The sequence below is a fragment of the Rhinoderma darwinii genome, chromosome 6 (assembly GCF_050947455.1).
Source record: "Rhinoderma darwinii isolate aRhiDar2 chromosome 6, aRhiDar2.hap1, whole genome shotgun sequence".
NCBI classification, from domain to species: domain Eukaryota; kingdom Metazoa; phylum Chordata; class Amphibia; order Anura; family Rhinodermatidae; genus Rhinoderma; species Rhinoderma darwinii.
In genome coordinates, this window is record NC_134692.1 from 111,460,584 (window position 1) to 111,487,595 (window position 27,012).

At 43.7% G+C, this 27,012-nt stretch overlaps 1 protein-coding gene across 1 annotated transcript in view; it reads right to left on the minus strand.

The window, feature by feature from the left end:
• LITAF (lipopolysaccharide induced TNF factor) overlaps positions 1-24,647 on the minus strand; it is a 46,573-nt gene extending 21,926 nt beyond the window's left edge. Inside the window, exon 1 of the mRNA XM_075830111.1 lies at positions 24,511-24,647. The gene's annotated coding sequence lies outside the window, so the exon portion shown is untranslated. The remainder of the gene's footprint in view (positions 1-24,510) is intronic.
• Positions 24,648-27,012: the final 2,365 nt, after the last annotated feature.

Here is a 27,012-nt window from a genome sequence, read left to right on the forward strand (position 1 = left end):
ACAAAGTCCCTACCTTTGAAGTCGCTTTAAATAATAAAAGTGCAAACTGAATAAAACGAACTCCTTAACGTTCCTTATTAAAATTATAATTGAAATTATTTATTTTGTACCTGGTTAACATCTTAAAAGGAAATGTGTCATGTTTTTTTTTATATTCTCTTTATTTTAGGTGTTTTTATTTATTTCAATATTATATTTAATAAATGTTTTCAAATAAAAAGTTTGTTTTGTTTTTTGTTTTTTTTTTACACATTTTGCTGGGACAGACATTTTTTGTTTTTATTGCATCTGGGTATGTGTCTCTTCACAACACATACAGATTCTATATGGCAGCTACAGGGCATAGTAGAGTAGGGATGGGTGCCGACCCGACCTCCTATGCTTTTACCATTCTAACTCTGAACTGAGCATGCTCTTTGGCATGCGCAGTTCAGAGCGACGCAGCTTGGGAAGCTGGTTTTTGGCGGGAAAGCCGGCGCCATTTTGGTGAAGACCGGCAGCACAGCAGGTAAGGTCTGTACGCGTGTGTATGGGGGGGGGGGGGGGTGTTTTGCATGTTTAGGGAGGGTTTGTGTGTGTTAGGAGTGCAGGGGGGGCGTGCGCGCATTTGGGTGGATTTCAGAGCGTCTGCGCGTGTGGGGGTGGAGCTCCATGATGCGCCAGAAATAATAAATATCCAGGGCATTACTAGGTCCAACGCGCCACAATAGACGTCTAGTTTCTATTGCAGAGCAGAGTAGAGGACAGAAGTCTGCTGTAGGGTGAGTAAGATTTTTCATATTACTAACTTTATTTTGGATTGTTTTGCAGGTTCCGCTGGACCTATTGGATTACGGCGTAGATTCGGCATGATGATCTTTTTTTTATTATAAATAAAATGGTTAACGAGGGTCTTGTGGGGGAGCTTTTATCTCAATAAAAAAATTCTTATGCCTGTCTTTTAACCCCTTCAGGACCCAGCCTGTTTTGGCCTTCAGGACAGCCGATTTTTTTCAAATCTGACATGTGTCTCTTTATGCGGTAATAACGTTGGAATGCTTTTGCCTATCCAAGCGATTCAGTGATTGTTTTCTCGTGACATGTTGTACTTTAGGTTAGTGAAAAAATGTGGTCGATAATTTCAGTATTTATTTCTGAAAAACACCAAAATTTTGGAAAAAAATTGCCAAAAATTAGCATTTTTCTAAATTTAAACGTATCTGCTTGTAAAACAGATAGTAATACCACACAAAAGTTACTAGTTAACATTTCCCATATGTGTACTTTATGTTTGCATCGTTTTTTGAACGTACTTTTATTTTTCTAGGACGTTACAAGGCTTAGAACTTTAGCAGCAATTTCTCATATTTTAAAGAGCCATTTTTTCAGGGACCAGTTCAGTTCTGAAGTGTTTTTGAGGGCCTTATATACTAGAAAATGCCCAGAAGTCACGCCATTTTGAAAACTGCACCCCTCAAGGTATTCGAATCAGAATTCACAAAGTGTTTTAACCCTTTAGGCGTTTCACAGGAATTAAAGCAAAAGTAGAGGTGAGATTTACAAATTTAATTTGCCGAAATTCATTTCTAATACATTTTTTTTTGTAACAAAGGTTTTACCATAAAAATGCAACTCAATATTTATTGCCCAGATTCTGCAGTTTTTATAAATATCCCAAGTGACCCTAGTGTGGTAATGGACTGAAACACCGGCCTTAGAAGCAAAGGAGCACCCAGTGGATTTTGGGTCTTTTTCAGAATATATTTTAGGCAGCTTGTCAGGTTTGAAGAGGTCTTGCGGTGCCAAAACAGTGGAAACACCCCAAAAGTTACCCCATTTTGGAAACTACACCCCTCAAGGAATTTATCTAGGGGTATAGTTAGCATTTTGACCACATAGCTTTTTCGCTAAATTTCTTAGAATTAGTCTGTAAAAATGAAAATCTACAGTTTTTCTGAAAAAACAGAAATGTTTAATATTTACAAGGAATACTAAAGAAAATGCACCCCAACATTTGTAAAGCAATGTCTACCGATTACGGCAATATCCCATATGTGGTAATAAACTGCTGATTGGACTCACAGCAGGGCTCAGAAGGGAAGGAGCGCCATTTGGATTTTGGAGCACGGATTTTGCTGGATTGGTTTTCGGTGCCATGTCGAGTTTGCAATACCCTGGAGGGACCAAAACAGGGCAAACCCCCCAAGTTACCCCATTTTGGAAAAACCCCTCAAGGAATTTTTCTAGGGGTATGGTGAGCATTTAGCAGAATTTATTAGAATTAGGCCGTGAAAATGAAAATCACAATTTTTTTCCGCTAAAATGTTGAATTTTCTCAAGGGATAAAGGAGAAAAAAAACAACCAATTTTTGTAAAGCAATTTCTCCAGAGTACGGAAATACCCCACGTGGTCAAAAGTTTTTTTTATTAGAAAGGAATTAACCCTTTCAGGACTGATCCATTTTTTGCTTTCTTATTTTCATTTTTCACTCCCCGCCTTCCAAGAGCCATAACTTTTTCCGTCAGTAGAGCGGTGTGATGGCTTATTTCTTGTGGGAGGAGTTGTAGTTTCTATTGACACCATTTAAAGTACCATAAAATGTACTGGGAAAGCTGCAAAAAAAATATTTGCAGGCTATGAGAAAAAAATATTTATTTCATTTTTTGGGGTTTTCGTTTTTACAGCTTTCGTCGTGCAGTAAAAACGAAAACTACAGCGATATTGACTGTGTAAATTATTTAAGTTTTTTGCGCTGTTCACCGAGTGAGTTAAATAATGGGATATTGCAATAGTTCGGCCTTTTACAGACATAGCAATACCAATTTTGTTTCTTTTTTTTACATTACTTTAGAAGAAAAATAGGAAAAGGTTTTTTTTTTGTTTTTTTTTTAACTGTAAACTTTTTTCTCTCTCACTACTAATAACTAATTCTTTTACACATTATTAGTCCCCTTAGGGGACTTGAACCAGCGATCATTGGATCTCTGGTACAATATACTGCAATACTAATGTATTGCAGTATATTATTATTTTTACAGGCTATCTATAACGATCGTTGTTCTTGTTAGTCCTGGGTGTCAGCTGTAATACACAGCCGACACCCGCAGCGTATGGAGCGGGCTCAGCATGTGAGCAAGCTCCATACATCCACCAATGCACCATGACGTGCTATTAGGTCATAGTGCACAAAGGAGTTAATGCACAGCGGATGGTGTGAATATTGCAATTTTCCGCTGATATGCCATTTTAGCACATATGTTGTGCCCAGTTTGTGCCACTGAAGACAAATCCCTCATAAAACGTTAAGCGGGTTCTCTCGGGTATGGCGATGCCATATATGTGGGTGCAAACTGCTGTTTGGGCATTCTGCAGGGCTCAGAAGGGAGGGACGCCATTTTGCTTTGGAGCGCAGAATTCGCTTGGTAATAGTTCTGTTTGGGGTTTTGCTGGTATTTCAGTTTATAATGTGGGGGCGTATGTAAGCTGTGCGGGGTACATCAGGGTATATGTAATCTGTGCGGAGGACATCTGGGCATAATAAGAGGGTATAATAATGCGGTAAATAAATAATAATTCATAGATGTGTGGCCGGTGTCGCACTGATAAATGGCGCCCGATCTTATCCGCTTTTGGAAGACTGCACATTTTGCATCGCCATAGTCTGAGAGCCAGAACTTTTTTATTTTTTCACCACCGGAGCCGTGTGAGCGCTTATTTGTTGCGGGACAACCTGTACTTTTCATTGGTAGCATTTTGGGGTACATGCAATTTTTTTGATCACTTTTTATTCAATATTTTTGCAAGCCGGGTGACCATAAACCAGCAATTCTGACAATGTTTTTTACTTTATTTTTTGCGGCGTTCACCGTGCACTATAAATGGCAATTTTACTTTATTCTCAGGGTCGGTACAATTACGGCGATACCATATGTATATAGTTTTTTTTATGTTTTGCAGCGTTTGCGCAATAAAATCACTTTTATAAAATAATTTATTTTCTGTGTCACCAGAACAAGGGCTTGTTTTTTGCGGGTCGGGTTGTAGTTTTTATTGGTACTATTTTCGGGTACATGCAACTTTTTGATCACTTTTTATTCTCTATTTTGGGAGGGGTGGTGACCAAAAAAATAGCGATTCTGGTGGTTTTTTATTGATTTTTTTTTTGAGTGTTCATCGTGCGAGTAAAAAAACAACATTACAGTTTTATAGTTTGGGTCGTTACGAACGTAGTAATACCAAATATGTGTACTTTTTTTGTTTTAACGTGTTCCTATAATGAAAGTCTTATTATAGGAAAAAAAGCATTTTTTGTTTATATAATTTATAACTTATTTTTACACTTTTTTTAAAACATTTTTATAACTTTTTTCACTTGTCCCACTAGGGGACATTTAGACTTGCAGCTTTGATCGCTGCTAGAGTACATTACACTACCTATGTAGTGTAATGTATTCCAACTATCATTGTGACGTGACAATCACACTGACAGGAAGCCTCAGAGGACCGGCCGGAGGCTGCTCCTCCGAGGCTTCGGTACATGGCAACCCGGAGGTCATTGTCTGGACTCCGATTGCCACAACAAGCATCGGCAGACCCCACAATAACTTTGTGGGGGCTGCCGATGTGCTTCAAACCCCTTAAATGTGGCGAACGCAATCTGTCGCCGCAAACAGCGGCGATGGTCCGCTGACCGTCAAGACTGGAGTGTCAGCTGTCGGGGACAGCTGACCTCCGGGTTCCTGGACACTGTCCGTTAGGACAGTGTGTGCCGTGAACTACTCCGCAACTGTACGTCCTGAAGCGGGAAGCAAGCCCTCTACAGGACGTACAGCTGCGGCGCAGCACGTGAAGAGGTTAATGACCAAGCAATTTGTGTTACTTTTTTCCATCATCACATTTAAAGAACTATAACTTTATTTTTCCGTCGACATGTGTAGGATGACATGTTTTTTGTGGGAATAGTTGTAATGGCACTATTTTGGGGTACATAAAATGTTTTTTTTTTATTAACTTATCTTTTGGGGGGGTGGGGAGTACGAAAAAATAAATAAATTAATAAACAATTCTGCCATTATCCTAAGCATTTTAAATTTACGCTGTTCACTGTGCGGTGAACGTTACCGTTATCCTATAGGTCGGTACGATTAAGGGCTCATTCAGACGAGCGTAGTACTCGTCCGTGTGCTGTGCGTTGAAATCACTCACAACAAATGCACCTATGCAATTCAATGGGTCCATTCACACATACAATGTTTTTCACACAGTGTGTTTGTTGCGTGAAACTCACTGCATGTCCTATATTGGTGCGTTTTCACCTAGTCGCCCATGAAAGTCTATGGGTGTGTGAAAACCATGGACCGTACACGGACGACATCTGTGTTTCACACATCAAATACATTGAAAAGCAGAGAAATTTATTTACAGAAAAAAAAATGAAGTGCTTGCACAGACGTGAAAAACGCATGCCACGCGCAAAGCACACAGATGCCAAAACGCACAAGAAATGTAGGAAAGACGCGTTTTTTTTTTACACACGCAAATCGGACACGCTCGTCTGAATGTAGCCTAAGACGAAACCACATATGTATAGGTTTAGGTTTTACTACTTTGGCACAATAAAAAACAGACACTTAGATCTAAAATTATTTGTTTTTGCATGGTCGCTTTCCAAGAGCCATAACTTTATTATTTTCTCGTCAAGGTAGTGATATGAGGGCTTGTTTTTATTAGTACTTTTTTGGGGCATGTGGGACTTATTGATTAACTTATTACTTTTTGGGGGGCAATGAAAAATAATTTTTTTTGTTTTCTCACAGTTTGGGGGTAGAAAAATAATTAGTTTTAGGCTGGGTTCACACGACCATGTTGCGTCCGTAATGGACGGCACGTATTTCGGCCGGAAGTCCCCGACCGCATACAGTGCAGGGAGCCGGGCTCCTAGCATCATAGTTATGTACGACGCTAGGAGTCCCTGCCTCGCTGCCGGACAACTGTCCCGTACTGAAAACATGATTACAGTACGGGACAGTTGTCCTGCAGCGAGGCAGGGACTCCTAGCATCGTATATAACTATGATGCTAGGAGCCCGGCTCCCTGCAGTATGTTCGGTCCGGGATTAGCGGCCGAAATACGTTCCGTCCATTACGGACGTAATGTGCTCGTGTGAATCCAGCCTTACGGCACGAGTATAGTAAAAAGCGATTATCTGCATCGGCTTTTTTGTCCATTTTTTACCCCGCTCATGTTTCACTCTAAATAACCTGTCAGATTAATTCTTCAGGTTATTACAGTTGTTTAGATACCCAATATGTATAGGGTTTTTCGTCTTTATTTAATGTATGGGGCAATACAAATATATTTTATGTAAAATGACTACTTTTTTGGAGACTTATATTTTAATCCCATTAAGGAATAACTTTATTTACAACTCTATTTTTTACTTGTACTTTATTAGCATACTCTTGTATGCCAATACATTACACTGTCACTATGACACAGGCTGCTGTTAGGGCAGCACATAGTGTGCCCTAACAGCAGGCAACCTAAACAGACAGCCCTGGGGGTCCTTTCTAGGTCCCCAGGGCTGACTGTAGAGGGATTCCCCAGTCTTTGATCACATCACCGGGTTTCCGTTGACGCGATCAAACAGGGGAGCTCCCTTTGACCTTGCCGTGGCGACGTCAAATACATCACTGTAGATGAAGGACCTGCACCGCCTGCCGTTAAAAAAAGACGGTGGGCGGTTGTTAAGGAGTTAAATTCATTTTTTAGAAGATCCTGGAGATAGCCTATTTGAACCTATTGCTCAGGATTGTCACTTGATTTAGGTATGAAGTAGTGGAAGAGAAGTTCTTTCTTATCCGTCTGCATTGGCTGTGAGGTATATTTGTAGTCCATTTTTTATAATGTGCACCTCTAAAGTCTAGGAAGCTATTCGTATCTACCTCTGAAGTGTGCGTTGGTGGTAAATTTAGAGTTTTGATTACTTATTTCTTTTTTTTTTTAAATCAAACAAGTTTTTTATTGATACTACAACATCTGTTATACAGCCTTTACATTTCCTACAGTACTTTACAGAAAACAAATAGAAATAACATAACATCTCTTAAGTAATGCGAAATCTCTTCAAGTGCTTTATGGCATGTATACAACATCTTTGGTTACACCTCCACCTACTTCTCCCCCCAACTGAACTACCCCCCTCCCTTGCAGTACCCCCTCTCTTTCCTGATTTTTCAAACCACTCCTCCTCCATGTCTCCTGCATAGTAAACCGATATTCCACCAGACCTTAAACATGTATGTGTGTCACCCCCCCTCCAAATCTCATCTAGTGATAGGCGTGTACCCATTTACCCCATTGTTTCTCGTGTTTCTGAATTGTCCCTCTTTTCAGATATATCCGATGTTCCAGTGATACCGTGTGGTTAACATATCCAACCAGTTCAGCTACCTCCGGGGGATCCGCCTGCAGCCAATATTTTGCGATTAGTTTCCTAGCATGATACAAAATCTTTTTAATAGACAGTAGCTCCACTCCATCCCCTCCTTCCTCCCCAATGCAGCCCAATAAGAATATTTTAGGTTCTATTGGGAAATCTCTCCCATATACTTTAGACACCATACTTTTAACTTCCTTCCAATAGCCTTCTAGCAGCGGGCAGCTCCAAAACATATGTTTTATGTCCGCCCCATCAAACATGCACCTGGGACATTCCTTAGTTGATCTAATGCGCATTTGCCATAGCACCTTAGGCGTCCTATACACCCTATGTAATAGAAAAAGTTGTGACCTCCTGTGCGTTACACTAATAGAGAGTCTTTTAGATGATCCCAGTATCTCCTCCCAGTCGTCATCCCCTATAGGCCCTACATCCTCTTCCCATTTACGTCTGATCTCCACCAGCGGTTCTCCCAGAAATCTAGAGAGTAGCGTATTATATAGCACCGAGATAATCCCTTTAGTGTCTTTGGCCCCTAGTACCTGCTCCATCCCTCCCATGGTGGAACAGCTCAAATCCACAAGTCTCTCTTGAGCCTGCGCCGCATGCCTTAATTGAAGATATTGGTAGAACAGCCGATGTGGGAGTCCAAACTCCTCCTGTATTTGAGCAAAGAGTTTAAAAATACCTCCGTCATACAGCTGGTATACATATCTGATCCCTGCTTGTTCCCAATCCTGAAATCCTTCCAGCATATTAAATTCCCATAGGTATGGATTGCCCCATAAAGGCATATAATTCGAGCATCCTGTAACCCCCAATAACTTCTTACTTTCCCACCAAACTCTATGTATTAATAGTAAAGTCGGCTTCCCTCTTGCCTCCCTCCTTAATTTATGAGATTCCATGGCCTCTAATACATCCGTTCTCTGACCCAAATAATACACCAGTTTCCCACTAGAATCCCACTCCTCCCTATTCTTCCAGCCCTTAAAGTGGTGTAATTGAGCCGCTAGATAATATATCCATGCATTCGGAATAGCTAACCCTCCCTGTTCCACTGGTAGTTGTAGCTTTTCCAGTTTTATCCTGGGGATCCCCCTTTTCCACACCAAGTCCCTAAACAAGTTATGGATTCTCCTGAACCAGTATTTAGGCAACCACACTGGGGTATTATGCACCACATAAAGAACCTGGGGCATCAGAATCATTTTGATGAGATTTGCTCGACCCAATGCTGACAGTGGTAACCCGAGCCATATTTTGGTCTTATCCGTGAGTTTGCTCAACAATGGTATCACATTCAACTCAATAAAGTCCTGCACCCTCGCCGATATCGTGATTCCCAGGTACTTAAATTTCTGTACACACGGTACCTCAATTCCTCCAATCACCAACGGCGTATCCACTGGCTGGAGTGGCAACAACACCGACTTATTCCAATTAATTTTTAGTCCTGAGAATCTACCAAATCGCTCCAATACATTCATTATCACTGGCAGTGAGTAATTTATTTCCCCCAGGAACATCAAGATATCGTCCGCATATAGTGCTATGCGCTCCTCCAGCTCCCCACAACGAAACCCTTCTATCCCTGGATGCTGTCTTACCATATTGGCTAGGGGTTCAATTGCCAGCGCAAATAGTAGTGGCGAAAGTGGGCATCCCTGTCGCGTTCCCCTTTCCAGTATGAAGGAATCTGACATCCTTCCATTTGCTCTTATCCTAGCTACCGGCTCCTTATATAATAATTGTACCCATTTTATAAATTTTCTTCCAAAGCCGATCCGTTCCAAGACAGCCCACAGATACCCCCATTCCACACTATCAAATGCCTTGGCGGCATCCAAAGACAGCACTGCTCTACACCGTGCATCCGGAGCATCTGTCTGCAAATTCAGAAAAAGTCTATGTAGATTAACTGCTGTAGAGCGCGATGGCATGAATCCCGACTGATCTGTCCCTCTGTCCCCACAATTTTAGTCACTACTCGCGACAGCCTATTAGCCAGTACTTTTGCTAAAAATTTTAATGTCCGTGGTTAATAGAGATATCGGTCTGTATGAGTCAGGTTGTTTCCGGTCTTTCCCTTCCTTGGGGATTACGACTATAACGGCTTCGTACATTGTCTGCGGTAAACGCCCCCTGGTGAAACTATCCTGGAACACTTCCAGTAACTCCGGCAGAACCGTCTCCCCATATGTTTTATACAATTCAGTTGGTATACCATCTATCCCTGGAGCCTTTTCGTTTGCCATAGAACTTAACGCTTCCTGTATTTCCTCTAGCGTAATTGGCTCCTCTAATCCCTCTCTCTCCTCCTCCCCCAGGGTAACCCATGTCATTTCTGCCAGATATTCTGACAGCAGATCCTCCGAATAGTCCACCTTAGTGCGATACAGTTCCATGTAGAATGATGTTAACACCTCTAATATATCCCCTGTTTCTCCAACCAGAGTCCCGTGCACTGTCTGCAACTGATGAATGAACGCACTTTCCCGCATCGGCCGTGCCATATTTGCTAACAGTCTGCCCGCCATTTCACCCTCTCATAGTATTTTTGTTGTAAAAATAATCTTTTATTAGCTGCTTGTTCCAGCTGATGTTCCCTAAGCAATTTCTGAGCAACCTTCCATTGGGCTAGTGTTTCCGCAGTGTTATTAGTAACGTGCCTCTCCTCTGTTACTGTGACCCTATCTGTCAGATGTTGACCCATTTGTCGCGACTTCGTTTTAATGAGCGAGATCTCCCGTATATACACTCCCCTTATATTCGCCTTCATAGCATCCCATAAAATATCCGTAGGGACCGTACCTTTATTGAACTCAAAGTATTCTCGCAGACTCATATTTATTATCTCCTCTCCCACCAACCGTATCCAGAACGGGTTCAACCTCCAGTGCATTCTCAAACCCCCCATCTCTGAACTTGTTCGAAGCTTAAGTAGCATCGGAGAGTGATCAGACAGTGCTCGTGGTAAGTATTCCACCCCTTCCATCCCCATTCCATTATTAAACATTAGGTCTATTCGTGATAATGATATATATGTAGATGATACACACGAATATTGCGTAGCAGAGGGCCATTTTGCCAGCCAAATATCCATAAACCCAGCTTCCATCATGTACTGTCCGAATCTCGTCAGGCCAGTTCTTGTTACCTCCCCCATACCTCTCACATTCCAGGACAGAAGATTTACCCTACCCCCCATCTGAATCTTTTTTGCATTTGACAATGGCTATTTCCGTTACTCCCAATGACAATCAGAGCGTACTGCGTTTCAAACTCCCTTTCCCTCCCAAACATCCCCCCTCCCACCACCCCCTCCCACTCAACTTTCCATAAACGTACCCTCCTCAGAGGGCCCGGGCTGGTGAAGAAAACTTCACCACTATGACCATACAGCTTCCGTTTCACATTGTAGAAATCCATCTGTTTCCACAATTTGACCTCAAAAACCAAGAACCTCCCGCCACCTTCTCCTCAATAAACAAGTAGCATTTTTATGACTCCTATATTCAATTCTGCCCTTAAACTGACAGCATCTTTCCTCTCCTCCCGCCAACGATGAGATCTACACTTCATCTTAACAAAAAAAAAACATCATATAAATGCAGAAAATAATGCCTTATATTCCTGTGCGAGTCATCTTCCTCCCACCATGGCAGAGTCCCAACTTCATCCATCCACTTGTTGATCACGCCGTCGCTTCCTCCGGATCATGTCGTAGGCGAGCCTCGTGACTGTCCAGCCATCGTAACGCATCTTTCGGATTTTCGAAGAACTGTACGGATCCCAACGCCGCCACTCGGAGCTTAGCCGGATACAACATGGAGTACTGAACTCGAAGATTCCTCAGTCGTCTTTTAATGTCCAGGAATTGCAGCCTCCGTTTCTGTATCTCCGCAGAGAAATCCGGATAGAACGACACTTTCACCCCGTTCACTCTTATGTCTTGCCTTTCTCGGGCCTGCCGAAGAATCAGATCTCTGTCCTTATAATGAAGCAATTTCACTAGCACCGGTCTCGGTGGCCTTCCAGGTGGGCCCGGTCGTGTGGGCACTCTATGGGCTCTTTCCACCGCAAACAATGGGGTTAGCGATTCCTTGCCAAAAACCTCCAATAGCCATTTTTCGAAGAAGGCATCTGGATTGGACCCCTCAACTTTTTCAGGGATGCCCACCATCCTGACATTGTTTCGACGTAAGCGGTTCTCCAAGTCATCGGTTTTTGATAAAAGATACGCAACGTCCACCGCCACAGCATTCACCTCTCTTCTCATAGGCAGTATTCTGTCTTCTAATTCACTGACTCGACCCTCCACCGCTGTCGTACGTTCCGACACTTTCTGAAGATCATGACGTATTATGGACAAATCTTCCTTAATTCCCCCCACCTGGCAGGTAAGTTTAGCTAGTGTGCTATTGCTCAGGCTTACCGCCGAAAAAACATCTGCCAGCGTTGGGCCCGGTTTGTCCAGGGTCTGTACGCCCCGATCTAATCCTCCTCCTGAGTCATCTGAAACAGTCTCCCCATTCTCTTCCTCCTCTGCCTCCATTTGCGCTCGCAGCGGTTCAAATCTGGATCCTGAACGGCCAGCCTGCTCCTTCCCTCCATCCGCCATCCTTTCCCTCTTATCACCTTTCACAGGGGTTCTTCTGGCAAAGCGCTCCAGCCGTGATGCCGCCGCCCCTCTCACATCCCTGCTCACTGCGTAGGAGCACATGTCAGCGCCATCTTGCGCCCCCAGCTCACCGTCCTCTGCCGTCTTAGATCTCCTGGACCGGGTCATCACAACCTCCGATGCGTCCAGAATTACGTCTCCCTGATCACCACAGTTTCCCCTCTCTCCTCAGGTATGTCTCCGGTAGGAGAAGTGAGTCTTAGGATGATTCTGCAGGATATCGGCAGCGGGAGCTCCGGTTTATGCCTCCACTCACATGCGCCGCTAAGCCACGCCCCCTGATTACTTATTTCTAAGTCTAGAAAGACTATACTCATTTTGGACAGGGTTGGTGTGAATTGTAAACCCCAGTTTTTATTTACGGTAGCTACAAACTTTATCGCTCGGACCCCACAAGGAACATGTCGTCGAGTATTTCCCTGTAGATGTGATCATTTTCAATATGTAGAGACTCGAAATGTCCCATAAACAAATTTGCATAGCTGGGTGCTATTAGACTCCCCATAGCAGTGCCTTTCATTTGTAGGTACACTGTTTTTTTTTTTCATATTTGAAGACATTACGTGTCAAAATAAAGTTCAAACCCTCTAATAGGACATTTTGGTCCTTATGGAAAGCTCAATCCAGCTCCCAAAAATATTTTTTGTGGCTTCCAGTCCCAATTTATTTCCTATATCAGAGTATAGGGATGGGACTACCAAGGAAATTAAGAGGCAGTCCTCAGGCCAGCTCTGTTTTTTCAGGTCCCTGATTAGACTTGTTAAAACCTTTAGCTAGGAGGGGAGCTGGATGACAAGGTTCTATAAATGTCGATCTATATAGTTGGATAACTGGCAAGGGTGTATGCCTGCTATTGTTGGGCGTCCTGGAGGGTCCTTTATGGACTTTGGGCAAGTGGTTAAAATAAATAAAGAAAATAAGAAAAAACAAAAAGGTGTCTCTGGATTTGACACTTGGAAAGTTTTTTCCCTTTTGTGTTAGGCTGGGTTCACACAGTTTTTTGCAGGCAGAAAATCTCAAAATTCCAGATTTAACTCTGCCTGCACGCCGATTTTCACCCACAGACATTGAGCGCCACGGGGAAAAAACCACTGCAAAATACCCTCTCTGCCTCCCATTAAAAAAAAAAAAACGCCTCCGTCTCCCATTAAAATCAATGGGAGGCATTTTCGCCCATTTTTTGGTGTGTTTTCCGCGTCAAAAAAACCTATGTGTGAACTGACCCTTAACGAGACCTTTTTCACATGCCTTTTTTTATGAATGCATTAAACTCTCGAATAGAGTGGTTGGGTCTGTTCCTAAAAAATTTCAATAAAAGTGGATCAGATAGGATACTGTATGCTTCATTGGTATAAGTATCTTGATCTTGAGCTACAATTCCCCCTCCCTTGTCTGCTGCTCTGATAACTATATTTACATTCTTTTGTAGTTCTATTAGAGCATTTTTTATTTTTTATTGTTTATCTAGGTTCTCATGTGGTGATACATCTTTGTTGATGGTTTTGAGATAATTTGAAACCAAAGTGTAGGTTTCTAAAAAGTTGCTACGGTGATAATTAAGTCTATTCGCTTTGGTCGTGAAAGGACGTTGGAGTGTCATTTTTCTTATGAAATTAAGGCCAAGCTGAAATTCATCTGTTTTCTGCGTCAGGCTGAATGATAGAACCTTCGAAAGGAGTTTTATTTCTATTTCCTTTAGGGTATGTTCACACGCACTAATTACGGACGTAATTCGGGCGTTTTTGCCCCGAATTACGTTCGAAAATAGCACCTCATTAGCGTTGACAAACATCTGCCCATTGAAAGCAATGGGCAGACGTTTGTCTGTTCACACGAGGCGTAATTTACGCGCCGCTGTCAAATGACGGCGCGTAAATAGACGCCCGCGTCAAAGAAGTGACCTGTCACTTCTTTGGCCGTAATTGGAGCCGTTACTCATTGACTCCAATGAATAGCAGCGCCAATTACGTCCGTAATTGACACGGCGTTCAAGCGCCTGCACATGCCGTTACGGCTGAAATTACGGGGATGTTACGGACGCCCTCGTGTGAACATACCCTCAGAGTATAGGATTATAGATTAAAAATGTGTATTTTTCCCTTGCTTTTGTGTCAATCCTCGTTTATCTGTATGTCATCCTGAACTTCCGTTTTTTTTTTTTTTTTTGTCGGGCTCTGTGTATCCCTCTACAACCACGGATCTTCCTTTTATTTTTGTTGGTCGATCTTTCTTGTTTGGTAGCAGTTGGAAACATTTGGCGATCATATGGTTTTGATTTTGAGGAATCTTGGGGGGGGGGGGGGTATGTATGGTGTTGGGACTATCTGATATTTGTTTTTTTAGAGTACTGTGGGGCGATGGATCTGGGGAATCTATAGTAGAGGTAGTGGTGGTCAAATACATTCAAGTGTAGAACTAGTGGGGAAATCGGCGAGGGTTCCTTCCTAAGGGTATGTGCACACACACTAATTACGTCCGTAATTGACGGACGTATTTCGGCCGCAAGTAGTGGACCGAACACAGAGCAGGGAGCCGGGCTCCTAGCATCATAGTTATGTACGATGCTAAGAGTCCCTGCCTCTCCGTGGAACTATTGTCCCGTACTGAAAACATGATTACAGTACGGGACAGTTGTCTTGCAGAGAGACAGGGACTTCTAGCATCGTATATAACTATGACGCTAGGAGCCCGGCTCCCTGCACTGTGTTCGGTCCGGTACTTGCGACCGAAATACGTCCGTCAATTACGGACGTAATTAGTGTGTGTGCACATACCCTCAGTGTTTGTATGGTGTTCCTACCCAGAGAATGGTGGTGTTTATTCCTTCTATTGAATTGTGGTTAGTGAATAAGGTGTTGTCAAAGGGAGATGGATGTATTTGGGGATTCTATGTATGGCATATTAAATCCACCCCCCTGGGGGGGAGAGCTGGTAGATTGGGGTTTGGTGGGATCCATGGTTCCAGGGTCTTTGTGATTGTACGGATTTGACCGTGCGTGCGTTTTTTTCTTTTCTCTCCTTCGTCACCTTATTGAGAATTTTATTATTACCATAGCACTTTTTCTGGTCTCTCTGTTGTGTAGTTGCATTCCTATGTTTATCAACCGAATCCTGCTATATTTTCTTTCCGTATGGTGTCGGAGGCCTTCTTGTTTTTTATTTTATACGGTTCTCTTTATATTTATCTTCATTGACGTTTAAGTTGCTGCTGAAGTCATTCATGCGCAGTTTTGTTTCTAAAGTGTGAATATGATCATTTGCGTAATGGTACCAATCTCTGGAATTTTGACACCTTTTTCTCGAGGATCTCTTTTATTTGTTTAATCAAATTTTAACTATATTCTCTAATGTGATGAAAGCTTTATGGTCTATATTTTTCAAGAAGTGGCCATATGATGTTAATCTGCTGTATATACCCATCCGCTAATTTGGATCTTTTTCATTTGGATTAAGCATTCAACCATTGCTGTTGAGAAGGTCATATAGTTTACCATTCATGGGGGGGAAACTTCATCTAAAAAAGCTGATAAAAAGGGTTCCCCTCTCATCCGATCTTTTAGAAGTCGGCACGGAATATAAATAAGAACCCCCAAATATAAAAGGAGGCGTAATCCAAACAGGAACGGGAAGCACGTTCTTACCACTCTAGAGGAAGAAACCTATTAGTATCCGGGCAACCGATGAAGCTAGGGAAGAGTTCAGCAAATCAGTAGTTGGCTTCACGTTCCTAAGGAACTCTGACATCACCAATGTATACAAAAGAAAGTAATATGAAAAACTACTGACACATTGAGATACCTAGAACAGAATGGTTATAACATTTTACTGCCTTTGTACCAGCACTCGTCTGTTTTTAACAACTCACCATTGTATTTATGAATTATTTTAATACAAGTGTATGAAAAAAAAATTAAATACATTTAACACTTTTTAACTTTTACCTACACCATTTGACTAGCGTCACTGATTACACCAGGGTATTTATGAACAGCATCTGTAAGGTTTTTTTAGAGGCGTGACGAAGACCTCAGTGCGAGGTTGAAACGTGTTGCATGTTCCTTATTCAGCAATAAATCTATTTTCTAAAGACTGTTCCAGTAGATGTTTTTGGAGTTTTACTCCATCAATAGTAGCGATATGTGGTGGTGTCTCTAACACAAGAGCGCTCAACGAAGGAGTCCTTTTTCTCTAAATATGGCTTGTAAGATGTACAAATGGTTTTATGTTCAAATTACGAAAAAAAAAAAACTACACCTCATTGATTGGTAGAGAAAGCAAACATGGAGAGGGGAAGGAGAGGTCTTCAAAGAAGTTGAAGGTAGGGGCGCTAAACTGAATCTTTTCCCTGGGTGCAGGAGAACCTAGCTACGCATCTGTATTACAGTATATCGTGATTGTCAAAGGCTCCTATTAGGACCCATGCACACGTGCTTTTGCGGCCGCAATTCCACCAAAAATCCACGGGAGCTTTGCAGCCCCATTCATTCCTATGGTGCCATGCACACGACCGTGGTTTTCACGGTCAGTTCATGGCCCCAGAGCCCAAACCGCAGAAAGAACGGGCATGCCTTCATCAAGTCCCCACGCTGCCAAGACAATCATCGGCACCCCGAGCAGGGCACCTGCCTCTTTAACAGCTTACATGCCACAGTCGCTATTGACCACTGCATTTAAAGCCTAGTTCACACAGAGGAATTTGCAGGCAGAAAAGAAATCTGCCTCAAAATTGATTTAGAATTTTTTCGGCTGATTTTGACCTGCCTGCACTTTCTTGCCGCGTTTTTCACCCGTGGCCTTTGAGGGCCACTGGCAAAAGACGCCACTAAAAACGCTCTTCAATGGGCGGTCAGAGGCGAAACCACAGCAAAAAAGCACATGCTGCTTTTCTTTTCCCCGCGAACGGCTTGAAATCAATGGGAGACTTCAGCAGTTTGATGGCGATAGTTTCTGCATCAAATTCAGCAACAGAAAAAAAAAAAAATCTGTGTGAAGGAGGCCTAATATTGCATTGCCAATATTTTGGTAAGGTTTTGTTTATTTTCTTTTGCTTCAGTATTTGTAAACCCAAACCAGGAGTGGAACCTACACAGAGAAAAAGGTACAATAGAAAGATTTGGATCTTTCGTGTTTTGGACCCAGTCCTGGTTTTGGCTTCAAATGTTCGGCTATCTCCGATGCTCCCATAGAGAATGAATGGAGCGGCAGCGCGAATGAGCGGCCTGCCGAGCGGTTCAAACTTCGGGTTCAGGCAACTTCTGGCTCCCCGTTCTCGTAAACGGTGGGGGTCAGAGATGTCGGACACCCACCAATCGGCAAGTTACTTCTTTAAGAAGAATTCCCACAGACAAATAGAAAACCACTCAGAAAAACAGACATCAGTTGCAAATTTTTATGAGCATTATCTGCTTGCCTCCCGGGATTTATGCAGGACTGCGTATGAGGATTGTGATGCAAAAGACTTGTGACGTCTATTAGCTCTCGCATATTTCACATTTACATTACAACAAATATTTGACATTTTCAAGTACATATGTCACATGCTGATAATTCGTAAAAAAACAGCTATCGTCATAGGTACATTATACTGTATAGGTTTAATGCATCAGGGCCGAAGTATAAAAAGCTAATTAAACCAGTCATTTCCTTGTGTGTAATGTTTCCCGATATTATGACCTATTCCCAGAAACGGTATAGAGGAACAATAAGGGTAGGTGCACACAAAACCAAAAACGTCTGAAAATACGGAGCGGTTTTCTAGGGAAAACAGCTCCTGATTTTCTGACTTTTTTTTTAAGCCACTCGTGATTTTCGTGGCGTTTTTTACGGCCGGTTTTGGAGCGGTTTTTCTAGAGTCAATAAAAAAACGGCACCAAAAACAGCTCAAGAATGGACACACATTTTTTCGCAGGCGTCTTTTTACGTGCAGTTTTTGGAAAACGAGGCGTGAAAAAACGCCCCATCGGAACAGAACGTCATATTTCCCATTGAAATCAATAGGCAGATGTTTGTAGGCGTTCTACTTTCGTTATTCTCAGGCGTTTGATGCGTAAACGCCCCGAAATACGCCTGAAAACACTACGTGTGCACCTACCCTTAGAGGGGTTTTCCCCCGAATCCCTAATGAAAAATGTTATTGTTGGGGGGGGTCTACCAAATGAGAACATCATGATCCCAATTAGGGTATGTTCACACGGCTTATTTTCAGCTGTAAACAGCCGACAAGTTGGAAGCAGAATGCCTCCAAACATCTGGCCATTGATTTCAATTGGAAAAACAATGTTGCGTTTCAACAGGGTGTTTTTTTTACGTGGCCGTTTTTTCAAAATGGCTGTATTAAAAACTCCCACGACAAAGTGCATGTCACTTCTTGAGCCATTTTTGGAGCGGTTTTACATTGACTATAGAAAAACAGCTCCAAATATGGCCGTAAAGAAACAGCAAAAAACGCTAGTTAACTAAACGGCTGAAAGTCAGGAGCTGTTTTCCCTTGAAAACAGCGCTGTATTTTAAAACGTTTTTTGCTATACGTGTGAACAGGGGCGGATTATAATGAGTGCAATCTGGGCAAGTGCCCGCGGCCCGAGGCTGGGAGGGGGCCCAGCTTCCCCTGGTTCTCCCTTAGCGGCTGTTAGGTTGGGTTCACACACCCTATTTACGGACGTAATTCGGGCGTTTCAGCCCCGAATTACGTCCGAAAACACGGCTCCAAAGCGTCTGCACACATCTGCCGACGGTCATTTTTTTTTACGCACCGCTGTCAAAAGTGCATGTCACTTCTTGAGACGTAATTGGAGCAGTTTTCCATTGACACAATGGAAAAACAGCTCCAATTACGTCCGTAATGGATGCAGCGAAAAGCGCCTGCACTTGCCATTACGTCTGAAATTGCGGAGCCGTTTTCTCCTGAAAACAGCTCCGCGATTTCAGCCATAACGGACGTGTACGTGTGAACATACCCTTAAAATTACAGCCGGTTCAGAGAACCAGAACCTCTCACCCAACTAGTGGCGTAGCAATAGGGGCTGCACTACATCAATAAAAAGTTACTATAGTAACCGGAGCCGCAGGCCCGTTACTATAGTAACTACAGTACTTCCCTTCCTGTTTCCGGTGCGCTTCGGCTGAAGAGGAGGGCAAGTTTAATATCCCTGTCTGCTGAAGTTGATTGGCGGGGGTCCTGGGAGTCGGACCCCGCCAATCACCTGCTTTGAAGGGGCCGCAGCGCCCGTACGAGAGCTGGTGCTTCACCTTCATTCCGGTCACTTGCTCACATTGTGAATCCGTGTCGGCGATTCACAGTGAGCCAGTAAGGGAAATGAAGAGGAAGCAGCTGTTGTACCAGCGCTGCAGCCCCTTCAAAACAAGTGATTGGCGGGTCCCGGGAGACGGACCCCGACCCATCAGCTATTGATGGCCTATCCTGAGGATAGGCCATCAATGTTTAGGGACTGGACAATCCCTTTAAGCCTACAATGTTGCAGGCCTGCCCATGAGACAGGATCACAGATTATGTGATCCTGTCTGCTGGGCCCTGTATCTAAGCATCTTACATAAGCACATGCTAGGCTTAGATACATGGCCCATGTGTGATCCTGTCTGCTGGACCCTGTATCTAAGCCTGCCTTGACAGACAGTATCACACATGGGCCCTGTACCTAAGCCTACCACATGTTTTACCAATTGCTTTTGTGGTGTTTGTTTACAGGTTTGGTCGTTGGACTACTTCGATGGTGGCATTTTTATTGTCAATAAAATGGTTAATTAGGGTTGTCTGGGTGGTTTTTATTTCAATAAAATATTTTTTCTAATATCTTTGTTTGTTTTTTAAACTTTATTACTACCACCTTAGTAATAGCCGCCGGCTGATTGACAACGTCCATTACGAAGGCGAGGCTTAGTGTTAGCCGGTGCAGAGGCTATCACTAACCACCATTATTACCCCGGTATCCACCGCCACCAGGGGTGTCGGGAAAAGCCGGGTAGTGATGGCCGGGTAATGGGACGGCCGCAGTCTGGTATTATTAGGCTGGGAAAAGGACAAAAACTGTGGTCCTTCCCCCCTGGTAATGTTAACCTGCTGCTGCTTTCTTGTATCTAGCTGGTTATGAAAAATGGGGGGGGGGGACCCCGCCAGATACAACAGCAGCAGCCTCATATTACCGCAGGGGGGTCACTGTTCTTGGCCTTTCCCAGGCTGACATTACCAGCCTGGGGCTGACCCAGTACCCGACCATCACTACAGATGGTCGGGTACTGGTTCGTACCCAGTTCTTCCCAGTACCACTGGTGGCGGTGGGTACCGGGGTAATAATGGGGGTTAGTGTTAGCCTCTGCATCTGCTAACATTAAAGAGGCTCTGTCACCAGATTTTGCAGCCCCTATCTGCTATTGGAGCAGATAGGCGCTGCAATGTAGATTACAGTAACGTTTTTATTTTTAAAAAACGAGCATTTTTGGCCAAGTTATGACCATTTTCGTATTTATGCAAATGAGGCTTGCAAAAGTACAACTGGGCGTGTTGAAAAGTAAAAGTACAACTGGGCGTGTATTGTGTGTGTACATCGGGGCGTGTTTACTACTTTTACTAGCTGGGCGTTCTGACGAGAAGTATCATCCTCTTCTCTTCAGAACGCCCAGCTTCTGGCAGTGCAGCACTGTGACGTCACTCACAGGTCCTGCATCGTGTCGGCACCAGAGGCTACAGTTGATTCTGCAGCAGCATCAGCATTTGCAGGTAAGTAGCTACATCGACTTACCTGCAAACGCCGATGCTGCTGCAAAATCATCTGTAGCCTCTGGTGTCGATGTGTCCTCGCTCGTCTGACACGATGCAGGACCTGAGTGACGACACAGCGTGATCTCTGGAGAACACGGCTGTGTCTGCACTGCCAGAAGCTGGGCGTTGTGAAGAGAAGTGGATGATACTTCTATACACAACGCCCAGCTAGTAAAAGTAGTAAACACGCCCCGATGTACGCACATAATACACGCCCAGTTGTACTTTTGCAAGCCTCATTTGCATAAATACGAAAATGGTCATAACTTGGCCAAAAATGCTCGTTTTTTAAAAATAAAAACGTTACTGTAATCTACATTGCAGTGCCTATCTGCTGCAATAGCAGATAGGGGTTGCAAAATCTGGTGACAGAGCCTCTTTAAGCCCCGCCTTAGTAATGGATGTTGTCAGCCAGCATCCATTAATAAGGCGGTAATAATAAAGTTTAAAAAAAAAAAATACAAAAAGGACATAGAAAAAATATTTTATTGAAATAAAAAAAAAAAAAAACACATCCCTCATTAACCATTTTATTGAGAATAAAAAAAAAATGCTGTCATTGAAGTAGTCATCGAATCCTACGTAATCCAACAACCGAACCTGTAAAATAACACAAACACACAAATATAATTAGTAACACATAAAAAAGCAAAACAATTCTTATACTTACCTATTCTGGGTCCAGCGCTGGAACCGCAATGTCAGCGAGCTGGTCCCTATATCTAATCCTATCATGTGTGATACTATCTGTTGAGCTACTGTATCTAATCCTATCATGTGTGATGCTGTGCTGAGCCACTGTATCTAATCCTAACCATAGTTTATAGGGTTGTAGTGCTATAGATATGCTGTCTCCTATACACACATATATATATATATATACACACACACACACACACACACACACACACACACACACACACACACACACACACACACTGTATAGTACTATTATATTCAGGGGCACTGTGTATAGTACTATTATATTCTTTGTATGATACTATTATATTTAGAAGCATAGAGTGTGGCATCATGAGAATCTCATCATCGTTTACAGGTGCGGAAATGTTGGAAAAGTGAGGAGTCGAAGACATCTGAGCTGTGAACTGCATAAATGGGCCGTGCCTGAGAGAAGTCATCATAGAGGTCTGTACCGGATGGAGAAGAGAAAAAGAACAAAAGAATCCGAGATGTTACCTGTGAGTCACTGAATGTAAATGTTTATTCTCCCTGTGACTGATCAGTACTGTAGTCACTGTATGATCTGCAGTGAGATGACGGATGGTAGCATTCTTTTTTGTTAAACAGCAACTCCCAGCATATCCTAACCATTGTTCAGGCTATACTGGGAGCTGTCGTTTTATGTCGTACAAATTTATACAGCAGGGGTTAAACTGAATTTGCAAATGATCTCTGTACTGAACTGTATTTGTTCTGGTGCTGTATATATGTACTGGTGACACACACACACTCTAGCTAGAGCTTGGTTCTGGAGTTATATATATGTACCGAGCTTGGTTCTGGGGCTGTATATATATAGGTACCGAGCTTGGTTCTGGGGCTGTATATATATATAGGTGCCGAGCTTGGTTCTGGGGCTGTGTGTATATATATATATATAGGTACCGAGCTTGGTTCTGGGGCTGTATATATAGGTACCGAGCTTGGTTCTGGGGCTGTATATATAGGTACCGAGCTTGGTTCTGGGGCTGTATAGATTTACCTTCTCTTAAAGTAAAAGTATATGTTAAATCTACTTTTACCTTAAGAGAAGGTAAATATATACTGTAAAAATTAAACCCAAAAAACAATGGAGGAATCTCAGTTTTTTCCAATTCACCCATTATATGGTACTTAACATGGTGACAATAAAAACTATAACTCCTCCCGCAAAAAAGAATCCTTCACACACCACTCCATTGACGTAAAAATAAAAAAATAAAATAAAAAGACCACTTCAGTGTCTCAAAGTATTCTGCTTTCTTTCTTCTATATGGATTATTCTGCTTTTATAGCAAAATTAAAACCGTGCCAGATCTGTGGCCGCCTAATCAGAAATCTGCAAATATATACGGTACAGCGTCATCAGAGTTCGGGGGGGGGGGGGGGGTGAGACCTAAAAAAGTGCCCGGGGCCCATGGTACCCTAACTGGGTCAGTAAAACTTCACTTCTAGTTGATAAAATGAAGTGAGAGCGATTATCTGTTTCCGTATCTCCCAGACTTTAATGGAAGGAGATCACAGATGCGCTGTCAGTTCTCAGCCTGGAACGAGTCCTTGGAATCAATGGGGGCCACAATAGTTGGACCACCACAGACATGTGCGGCATATTATATAAGCGATTAGTAGGAAACCACTTTTAATAGGCGTTTTGTGTGTAAAAAGCTATATTCCGTGTGTTTCAATTGCTCAAGATTTTCAAGGTCTGCGTTCGCTATAAATAAGAATTCCCTTACAGCAAAGGGCTAGGGGATAACACGCCAACACGAGCAGCACAGGAAGCCTGAACACAGTCACACGGGGCCGTGTTCACGGAGTTTTTTTGCAGGCAGAAAGTTCTGCCTCAAAATTACGTTTGGAATTTTGATCTGCCTGCACACCGTTTGCCGCGTTTTTTGCTCGCGCCCATTGGAGCGCCAAGGGCAAAAACACAGCGAAACACGCTTTCTCTGCCTCTCATTGATGACAATGGGCGGTCAGAGACATAAACGTCCTTAGATAGGGCATGTCACTTTTTCCCTGCGAGTGTTTTTTCCGCTAACAAGGAAAAAAACGCCTCCGCTTGAAATCAATGGGAGGCATTTTTGGATGTTTTTTGGCACGTTTTCCACGTCAAAAAAACTCAGTGTGAACAGGGCCTAAGAATAACACTGCATGCTTCACTATACTTTTATGCCAAAGTTTACCGAACGCACCACCCCAAGCTCTGAACGCAGATGTGAACAGAGCCATCCCTCATACAGGACTAGATACAGTTGTAGCAAACACTCAGCTGTGCTATTAGGTCTGTAGAGGTTATCGGTCTCGGAATGTAAAAAAAATTTAAAATCCTTTTACAGCAAGCAGAGATCTTGAAGACGGTAAGGAGTTGAAACAAAAACATTATAAAGTTGGATAATTTTCGTGTACACAGAACGTTGCACAAAAACTTATGAGACACATGGCCGAACTATCAACAATTATAAATCCATCAAAGTGTAAAAAGTTACAAAGTGCAACAAAAACTTAATAAAAACACATATCAGACGTGTATACGCCACTTCCTACCACTGCGCCAATGTTTATACATGAGCCTATGTTATTCTGACATGTCCTCAGCGGTCTGAACATACACCTTATACAGCAGGAGACATTTTATGGTTATCGGAGGCAACTTGCAAAACTCCAACATGTCGCAAAGAAGACAGTCTAATATAACGCCCAAATTCATTATTGGTTACATATGGCCGCTCGAAAGTCTTTCCCATAGCGACTCTTTTCCACGAGTCCCACAGCACAGAAGATGTTACCACATAGCAGCAGTCTCTTCACTCAGAATTACAGGTCTCCGTCCGGGAATCTCAAATCTCCGCCAAGTTACACCAGAAGAGCGATACAGCCGGGATAAAACACGACTAGGTAAAACTTACTTCTAAAGGCAGCACAGGGAGGTGACGACGTCCTTCTTCTTCTTGTAGCCTCCTGTATAGCGGGCGGGTATACACAGCACTCACTCAAGGAGGACGGGCGCGAGCAGCGCGCTCCTGACCATCGTCCACACCCAGAGGCGAGTCCTACGTCAGTGCATGAACTCCGAGCCTGGACTGAGGAAGGGGGCGGGAAAGTACGTAGGGAAATGGCAGAAAACTATGAGTGTATTTGACTAGAAAGTATGTGAGGAAATGACAGGAAAGTGCTGCGCAGTAAACTTCTGTAACAACTGGTGTCAGCCCTTGTTAAATACCTAATTCTTACTAATATTCAGAGGGGGCTCAAAGCACCGCAGTCCCATGCAAGTGTTGGCCCATGGTGGGTGGGTGGTAATGGGTCCATGACTGTAAAAGGCTATGTTCACACAGAGATGCCTGCACGCTGTGAAATACGCTTTCTCTGCCTCCCATTGATGTCAATGGGAGGTCAGAGACGTAAACGCCCGAAGACAGGGCACAGGGCCGCCATCAGGAATTTCAGAGCCCCCTACAGCTAAATTTTCTGGGCCCCCCTACCGTGGCACCGCCTGTTAACGGTACTCCGTCCAGCACTGTATCATGATACCCAGAGCCGCCATCAGGGGGGTATAAGGGGTACTGATGTGAGAGGCCCGGCCAAACCTAATTGAAAGGGGGGCCCGGCAAACTGCCGCGACTTGCCTTTGGTAGAAAAAAAACAGGCCCCTGCAATGGGGCCCGTTTTTTTCACCAAAAGAATGTCGTGAGCTGCGGGCCCCCCTTTCAATTAGGTTTGGCCGGGCCTCTCACATCAGTACCCCTAATACCCCCCTGATGGTGGCCCTGGGTAGCATGGGGGCTGTCAAACACCGCCGCCCGTTAGACCGATCGCGCGCACCCGCAAACTCCCGCGCATGCGCACCCGCGACCGCCTGGAACCGCGCACCGAATTTTGAGGTAGATTTTGACCTGCCCACACTATCTTGCCGCGTTTTTTACCCGCGGCGATTGAGGACAGCAGACAAAAATCGCTGCGAAAAATGCATTTTCTGCCTCCCATTGATTTCGATGGGAGGTCAGAGGCAGAACCGCGGCAAGAAAGGACGTGCTGCTTTTCCTTTTTTCCGCGACTGGCTCCTATTGATTTCAGATTAAATCAATGGGAGGCGGTTTTGGAAGTTTTTTGGTGCTGATTCTGACGCAGTGTCCGAGTCAATATCAAGGCCCAAAAACTGTGAACTGGGCCTTATTGTTAGGGTTTATTCAGACGAACGTGTAATACATCCATACAACGCGCGTGATTTTCACGCGCCTCGCACGGACCTATGTTACTCTACGGGGCCGTGCAGACTGTCGGTGATTTTCATGCTGCGTGTGTCCGACATGTCCGATATTTGTGCATTGTTCGCGCATCACGCACCCATTGAAGTCAATGGGTGCGTGAAAATCACGCCCAGCACTTCCGCAGCCATATAAACTATGAATGAAAACAGAAAAGCACCACGTGCTACAAACATACAGAGTGTCATAATGATGGCGGCTGCGCGAAAATCACGCAGCCACGCATCATACGCTGCTGCCACACGGAGCTGTTATGGACCTTTTGCATACGCAAACCGCCACGCTCCGTTTCTGTCACCATTAGCGCAGTCGACTACGCTATTGATTCCGTCCGAAAACCAGCCGGAATGGTGACGAACGGAAACCATTAGCGATGTTTCCGTCACCATTGAGATCAATGGTGACTGAAACGGAAGCTGTGCTGTCACTTTCACTTTCCGTTGCGGTGTTCACCCGACGGAAACCTCAGACGGAACCCCGGAACGGAAGCGAACGGTGATGTGAACAGGCCCTAACACAAAAGTTTTGTATTTTTTTAAGCTGGTTCACAAAAAAAAAAAATTCCAAATTCTACTGGACCAACTGCCTATTTAGAGACAGGCAGCAGCTTCAGGTGCGACATCATAAGGAACACACTAGGTGGATATGCTGAGTAAAACTACACAGCTTATCCGCCCCGGTAGCCGCAGGGAATTCCGACAGCAAAACCGCACCAAATAGTGGCGCAGGTTTGGTGAGGCTTGTCCGCTGCGGGAATCCTGCAGGGAAAAAAAGTTTAGACTTGCCCCGGCCGTAGTTTAGGTGACGCATCTCTCTCTTCTGAACGCAGCCCCGCCTCCTGGGATGACGCTGTAGATTATGTGACCGCTGCAGCAGTCACATGGGATGAAACGTCATAACAGGAGGCCGGGCTGCGCTAAGAATAGAGGATCTAGTAGATTGGCTTCATGAGACAAGCAATTATTCCAACTTGGATCTGGAAGGGGAGTATGCCTCACCCTGGAACCTAAAAGCTTTGTTACATTGTAGAGTTGCTTCTCTTCCATGCCGTCTCAAAACCTCCATTGTATTGAGAGATACAGTTCTAGCTTGGAAAGTGGTACGCAAACAGTTTGGGCTACCTCACCTGGTCTCGAAATATAT